The following is a 7,767-nucleotide window of genomic DNA, read 5'->3' as shown; positions in this document are numbered from 1 at the left end:
CAAAAGCAAAGACATGGAATCAACTTAGCTGCTCATCGACAGTGGATTGAATGGTACATATATACCATGGAATACTACACAGCCATAAACAAGAATGAAATCATGTCCCTTGCAGCAACATAAATGCCCCTGGAGGTGATTATCGTAGGTGAATTAACACAGGAACAAAAAACCAAATACTGCATGTTGTCACCTGTAAGTGGGAGCTAAACACTGGATACTCATGAACATAAAAATGGCTACGGGGGGGGACTATTGGAGCAGGGAGGGAGGCAAGGGGGCAAGAGTTGAAAAACTATTGGGTACTATGCTCAGTACCTGGGTGATGGGATCATTCACACCCCAAACCTTAATGTCACACAATATACCCAGATAGCAAACTTGCACATGTACCCTGTGAATCTAAAATAAAAGTTGAAATTATTTTGAAAAAAGATTTTTGGAGGTTGAATAATATTAGATATAAAGAAAGTAAAGCAAACATAACTATAATAACAACAAGAATAAACAATAATTAGCTCAGGAAATCAAAGTCATAGAAGAAAGGAAATGTAAATCATAATAAATTACATATTCATTTATAAATAATATTTATGTGGTAAGTTGTAGCAATATAAACAAATTTGTATTCATTTAACCAAAAATTGGGGGTAGAAGAATGCTAGATCTTTATCTTTTAGATTTAGGATGCGAAAAGTAAAGTCTCAAATCAGTACCTCTATAAATGGCATTAAAATGGTCAAGAGCTATGACAGTAGTCTTTTTTCTTTTTTGAGAGAGGGTCTCACTCTTTTGCCCAGGCTAAAGTACAGTGGCATGATTCATAGCTCACTGCAGCCTCCACCTCCCAGGCACAAGTGATCCTTCCACCTCAGCCTCCTGAGTAGTTGGGACTACAGGTATGGGCCATCACACCCACCTAAGACAGTAGAGTCTAGAAGAGATAGCTAAAAGAATGGAAAGTGTTTATCTCTGGGAAAATGAACTAAGAACTACTAGGAGAGGTAGAATGGAGGACTTCTGTGTTTGGATTTGTTTTTTAAAATTGTATCGTCTCTTAGTTTATTCGGGCTGCTATAATAGAGTACCATAAACTGGATGGCTTATAAATGACAGAAATGTATTTCTCATAGTTTTGGAGGCTGAGAAGTCCAAGATCAAGGCCGCAGCAGATTCAGTGTCTGGCGAGGGCCTGTTTTCTGGTTCACAGACCAGCACCACCAGTTGTATCCTCACAGGTGGAAGGGGCAATGAGCTCCCAAGGGCCTCTTTTATAAGGAGACTAATATCATCCATGAGACCTCCACTATCATGACCCAATCCCTTCCAAAGCCTCCACTCCCTAATATTATCGCCTTGTAGGGTAGGATTTCACCATATAAATTTAGAGGACACAAACATTTAGGGCATAACATATGCATGTACTACTTTGATAAAATTCTAAAATAAAGGCTAAACTATTTACAAATTTGTGAGCCACGCTCAAAGAATTATTATAGTCTCTTTCTTCCATTCTAGAAAATAGATCTACATACAGCAATATAGTGATCATTTTTATTGCTAAGAAACTTGAATTATAAGTTCCCACATCTTTAAAGTTCATATTGATTAACTGAGTCATTTTTTTAATTGGGAAAGACTAATAAACCATCCAGTGGTAGATACTACCTGTCATCTAAGACAAATGAATGTTTGTTAATTATGCTTAAAACACAAGTATAAATAACTTTACCTCAACTACATAAAACAAATATTTGATGCATACTAAAAAACAGAGATGATATCTCAACAAGATTTCTATTTTCCTTCCCTCCCTCATTTCTTCTTTTCTTCCTCCCTCCCTCTTTCCCTTTCTCATTTCCTTTCTTTTTTGTTTCACATGTCTAAATTTTCCTATTTTTAAAACTTGAATGGATATTTCCCTTATAATAAAGAAACATCTATTAGTTTAAAACACGATTTAAAATAAAATATAGGAGGGAGTGGTTCCAAGATGGCCGAATAGGAGCAGCTCCAGTCTATAGCTCCCAGCATGAGCAATGCAGAACATGGGTGATTTCTGCATTTCCAACTGAGGTACCGGGTTCATCTCACTGGGGCTTGTCGGACAGTGGGTGCAGCCCATGGAGTGTGAGCCAAAGCAGGGCGGGGCATTGCCTCACCCGAGAAGCACAAGGGGTCAGGTAATTCCCTTTCCTAGCCAAGGGAAGCCGTGACAGACAGTACCTCGCAAATTGGGACACCCCCACCCTAATACTGCGCTTTTCCAATGGTCTTAGCAAACGGCACACCAAGAGATTATATCCTGTGACTAACTCAGAGGGTCCCACGTCCCAGAACCTCACTCACTGCTAGCACAGCAGTCTGAGATTGAACTGCAAGGCAGCAGTGAGGCTGGGGTAGGGGCGTCTGCCATTGCTGAGGCTTGAGTAGGTAAACAAAGCCGCCAGGAAGCTCGAACTGGGTGGAGTCCACCGCACCTCAAGGAGGCCTGCCTGCCTCTGTAGACCCCACCTCTTGGGGCAGGGCATAGCTGAACAAAAGACAGTAGAAACTTCTGCAGACTTAAACGTCCCTGTCTGACAGCTTTGAAGAGAGTAGTGGTTCTCCCAGCATGGAGTTTGAGATCTGAGAATGGACAGACTGCCTCCTCAAGTGGGTCCCTGACCCCCGAGTAGCCTAACTGGGAGACATATCCCAGTAGGGGCCAATTGACACCTCATACAGCTGGGTGCCCCTCTGAGACGAAGCTTCAAGAGGAAGGATCAGGCAGCAACATTTGCCATTCTGCAATATTTGCTGTTCTGTAGCCTCCACTTGTGATAACCCAGGCAAACAGGGTCTGGAGTGGACCTCCAGCAAACTCCAACAGACATGCAGCTGATGGTCCTGACTGTTAGAAGGAAAACTAACAAACAGAAAGGACATCCACACCAAAAACCCATCTGTACATCACCATCATCAAAGACCAAAGGTAGATAAAACCACAAAGATGGGGAGAAACCAGAGCAGAAAAGCTGAAAATTCTAAAAATCAGACTGCCTCTTCTCCTCCAAAGGAATGCAGCTCCTTGCCAGCAATGGAATAAAGCTGGATGGAGAATGACTTTGATGAGTTGAGAGAAGAAGGCTTCAGACGATCAGTAACAACAAACTTCTCCAAGCTAAAGGAGGATGTTCGAACCCATTGCAAAGAAGCTAAAAACCTTGAAAAAAGATTAGACGAATGGCTAACTAGAATAAACAGTGTAGAGAAGACCTTAAATGACCTGATGGAGCTGAAAACCATGGCACAAGAACTATGTGACGCATGCACAAGCTTCAGTAGCTGATTCGATCAAGTGGAAGAAAGGGTATCAGTGATTGAAGATCAAGTGAATGAAATGAAGCGAGAATAGAGGTTTAGAGAAAAAAGAATAAAAAGAAATGAACAAAGCCTCCAAGAAATATGGGACCATGTGAAAAGACCAAATCTATGTCTGATTGGTGTACCTGAAAGTGACGGGGAGAATGGACCCAAGTTGGAAAACACTCTGCAGGATATTATCCAGGAGAACTTCCCCAACTTAGCAAGGCAGGCCAACATTCAAATTCAGGAAATACAGAGAACACCACAAAGATACTCCACAAGAAGAGCAACTCCAAGACACATAATTATCAGATTCATCAAAGTTGAAATGCAACAAAAAATGTTAAGGGCAGCCAGAGAGAAAGGTGGATTACCCAAAAAGGGAAGCCCATCAGACTAACAGCGGATGTCTCGGCAGAAACTCTACAAGCCAGAAGAGAGTGGGGGCCAATATTCAACATTCTTAAAGAAAATAATTTTCAACCCAGAATTACATATCCAGCCAAACTAGGCTTCATAAGTGAAGGAGAAATAAAATACTTTACAGACAAGCAAATGCTGAGAGATTTTGTCACCACCAGGCCTACCTTACAAGAGTTCCTGAAGGAAGCACTAAACATGGAAAGGAACAACTGGTACCAGCCACTGCAAAAACATGCCAAATTGTAAAGACCATCGATACTAGGAAGAAGTTGCATCATCTAATGAGCAAAATAACCAGCTAACATCATAATGACAGAATCAAACTCACACATAACAATATTAACCTTAAATGTAAATTGGCTAAATGCTCCAATTAAAAGATACAGACTAGCAAATTGGATAAAGAGTCAAGACCCATCAGTGTGCTGTATTCGGGAGACCCATCTCACGTGCAGAAACACAGATAGGCTCAAAATAAAGGGATGGAGGAAGATCTACCAAGCAAATGGAAAACAAAAAAAAGTAGGGGTTGCAATCCTAGTCTCTGCTAAAACAAACTTTAAACCAACAAAGATCAGAAGAGACAAAGAAGGTCATTACATAATGGTAAAGGGATCAATTCAACAAGAAGAGCTAACTAACCTAAATATATATACACCCAATACAGAAGCATCCAGATTCATAAAGCAAGTCCTTAGAGACATACAAAGAGACTTAGACTCCTACACAGTAATAATGGGAGAAGTTAACACCCCATTGTCAACATTAGACATATCAACGAGACAGAAAGTGTACAAGGATATCCAGGAATTGAACTCAGCTCTGCACCATGTGGACCTAGTAGACATCTACAGAACTCTCCACCCCAAATCAACAGAATATACATTCTTCTCAGCACCACATCACACTTATTCCAAAATTGACCACATAGTTGGAAGTAAAGCACACCTCACCAAATGTAAAAGAACAGAAATTGTAACAAATTTGTCTCTCAGACCACAGTGCAATCAAACTAGAATTCAGAATTAAGAAACTCACTCAAAACTGCTCAATTACATGGAAACTGAACAACCTGCTCCTGAATGACTACTGGGTACATAATGAAATGAAGGCAGAAATAAAGATGTTCTTTGAAACCAATGAGAACAAAGACACAACATACCGGAATCTCTGGGACGCATTTAAAGCAGTATGTAGAGGGAAATTTATAGCACTAAGTGCCCACAAGAGAAAGCAGGAAAGATCTAAAATTGACACCCTAACAACACAATTAAAAGAACTAGAGAAGCAAGAGCAAACACATTCAAAAACTAGCAGAAGGCAAGAAATAACTAAGATCAGAGCAGAACTGAAGGAAATAGAGACACAAAAAACCCTTCAAAAAATCAATGAATCCAGGACCTGGTTTTTTGAAAAAATCAACAAAATTGATAGACCGCTAGCAAGACTAATAAAGAAGAGAGAAGAATCATATAGATGCAATAAAAAATGATAAAGGGGATATCACCACCGATCCCACAGAAATACAAACTACCATCAGAGAATACTATAAACATTTCTATGTAAATAAACCAGAAAATCTAGAAGAAATGGATAAATTCCTGGACACATACATCTTCCCAACACTAAACCAGGAAGAAGTTGAATCCCTGAATAGACCAATAACAGGCTCTGAAACTGAGGCAATAAAAGTCCAGGATCAGACAGATTCACAGCCGAATTCTACCAGAGGTACAAGGAGGAGCTGGTACCATTCCTTCTGAAACTATTCCAATCAACAGAAAAAGAGGGAATCCTTCCTAACTCATTTTATGAGGCCAGCATCATCCTGATACCAAAGCATGGCAGAGACACAACAAAAAAGGAGAATTTTAGACCAATATCCCTGATGAACATTGATGCAAAGATCCTCAATAAAATACTGGCAAACCGAATCCAGCAGCACATCCACATCAAGAAGCTTATCCACCATGATCAACTTGGCTTCATCCCTGGGATGCAAGGCTGGTTCAACATACGCAAATCAATAAACGTAATCCAACACATAAACAGAACCAAAGACAAAAGCCACATGATTATCTCAAAAGATGCCAAAAAGGCCTTCAACAAAATTCAACAGCCCTTTTTGCTAAAAACTCTCAATAAACTAGGTATTGATGGGACGTACCTCAAAATAATAAGAGCTATTTGTGACAAACCCACAGCCAATATCATACTGAATGGGCAAAAATTGGAAGCATTCTCTTTGAAAACTGGCACAAGACAGAGATGACCTCTCACCACTCCTATTCAACATAGTGTTGGAAGTTCTGGCCAGGGCAATCAGGCAGGAGAAACAAATAAAGGGTATTCAATTAGGAAAAGGGGAAGTCAAATTGTCCCTGTTTCCAGACGACATTATTTTATATTTAGAAAACCCCAGCATCTCAGCCCAAAATCTCCTTAAGCTGATAAGCAACTTCAGCAAAGTCTCAGGATACAAAATCAATGTGCAAAAAACACAAGCATTCCTACACACCAAGAACAGACAAAGAGAGAGCCAAATCAGGAGTGAACTCCCATTCACAATTGCTTCAAAGAGAATAAAATACCTAGGAATCCAACTTACAAAGGATGTGAAGGACCTCTTCAAGGAGAACTACAAACCACTGCTCAACGAAATAAAAGAGGACACAAAAAAATGGAAGAAGATTCCATGCTCATGGATAGGAAGAACCACTATCGTGAAAATGGCCATACTGCCCAAGGTAATTTGTAGATTCAATGTTATCCCCATCAAGCTACCAATGACTTTCTTCGCAGAATTGGAAAAAACTACTTTAAAGTTCATACAGAACCAAAAAAGAGCCCGCATTGCCAAGACAATCCTAAGCCAAAAGAACAAAGCTGGAGGCATCACGCTACCTGACCTCAAACTATACTACAAGGCTACAGTAACCAAAACAGCATGGTACTGGTACCAAAACAGAGAGATAGACCAATGGAACAGAACAGAGCCCTCAGAAATAATACCACACATCTACAACCATCTGATCTTTGACAAACCTGACAAAAACAAGAAATGGGGAAAGGATTCCCTATTTAATAAATGGTGCTGGGAAAACTGGCTAGCCATATGTAGAAAGCTGAAACTGGATCCCTTCCTTACATCTTATACAAAAATTAATTCAAGATGGATTAAAGACTTAAATGTTAGACCTAAAACCATAAAAACCCTAGAAGAAAACCTAGGAAATATCATTGAGGACATAGGCATGGGCAAGGACTTCATGACTAAAACACCAAAAGCAATGGCAACAAAAGCCAAAATTGACAAATGGGATCTAATTAAACAGAAGAGCTTCTGCACAGCAAAAGAAACTACCATCAGAGTGAACAGGCAACCTACAAAATGGGAGAAAATTTTTACAATTTACCTATCTGACAAAGGGCTAATATCCAGAATCTATAAAGAACTTAAACAAATTTACAAGAAAAAATCAACCCCATCAAAAAGTGGGTGAAGGATATGAACAGACACTTCTCAAAAGAAGACATTTATGCAGCCAAAAGACACATGAAAAAATGCTCATCATCACTGGCCATCAGAGAAATGCAAATCAAAACCACAATGAGATAACATCTCATACCAGTTAGAATGGCGATCATTAAGAAGTCAGGAAACAACAGGTGCTGGAGAGGATGTGGAGAAATAGCAACACTTTTACATTGTTGGTGGGACTGTAAACTAGTTCAACCATTGTGGAAGACAGTGTGGTGATTCCTCAAGGATCTAGAACTAGAAATACCATTTGACCCAGCTATCCCATTATTGGGTATACACCCAAAGGATTATAAATCATGCTGCTGTAAAGACACATGCACACGTATGTTTATTGTGGCACTATTCACAATAGCAAAGACTTGGAACCAACCCTAATGTCCATCAATGATAGACTGGATTAAGAAAATGTGGCACATATACACCATAGAATACTATGCAGCCATAAAAAAAAG

This window comes from Pan paniscus, chromosome 13, assembly GCF_029289425.2.
Source record: "Pan paniscus chromosome 13, NHGRI_mPanPan1-v2.0_pri, whole genome shotgun sequence".
Taxonomy (NCBI): Eukaryota; Metazoa; Chordata; class Mammalia; order Primates; family Hominidae; genus Pan; species Pan paniscus.
This window is presented reverse-complemented; position numbering follows the sequence as displayed.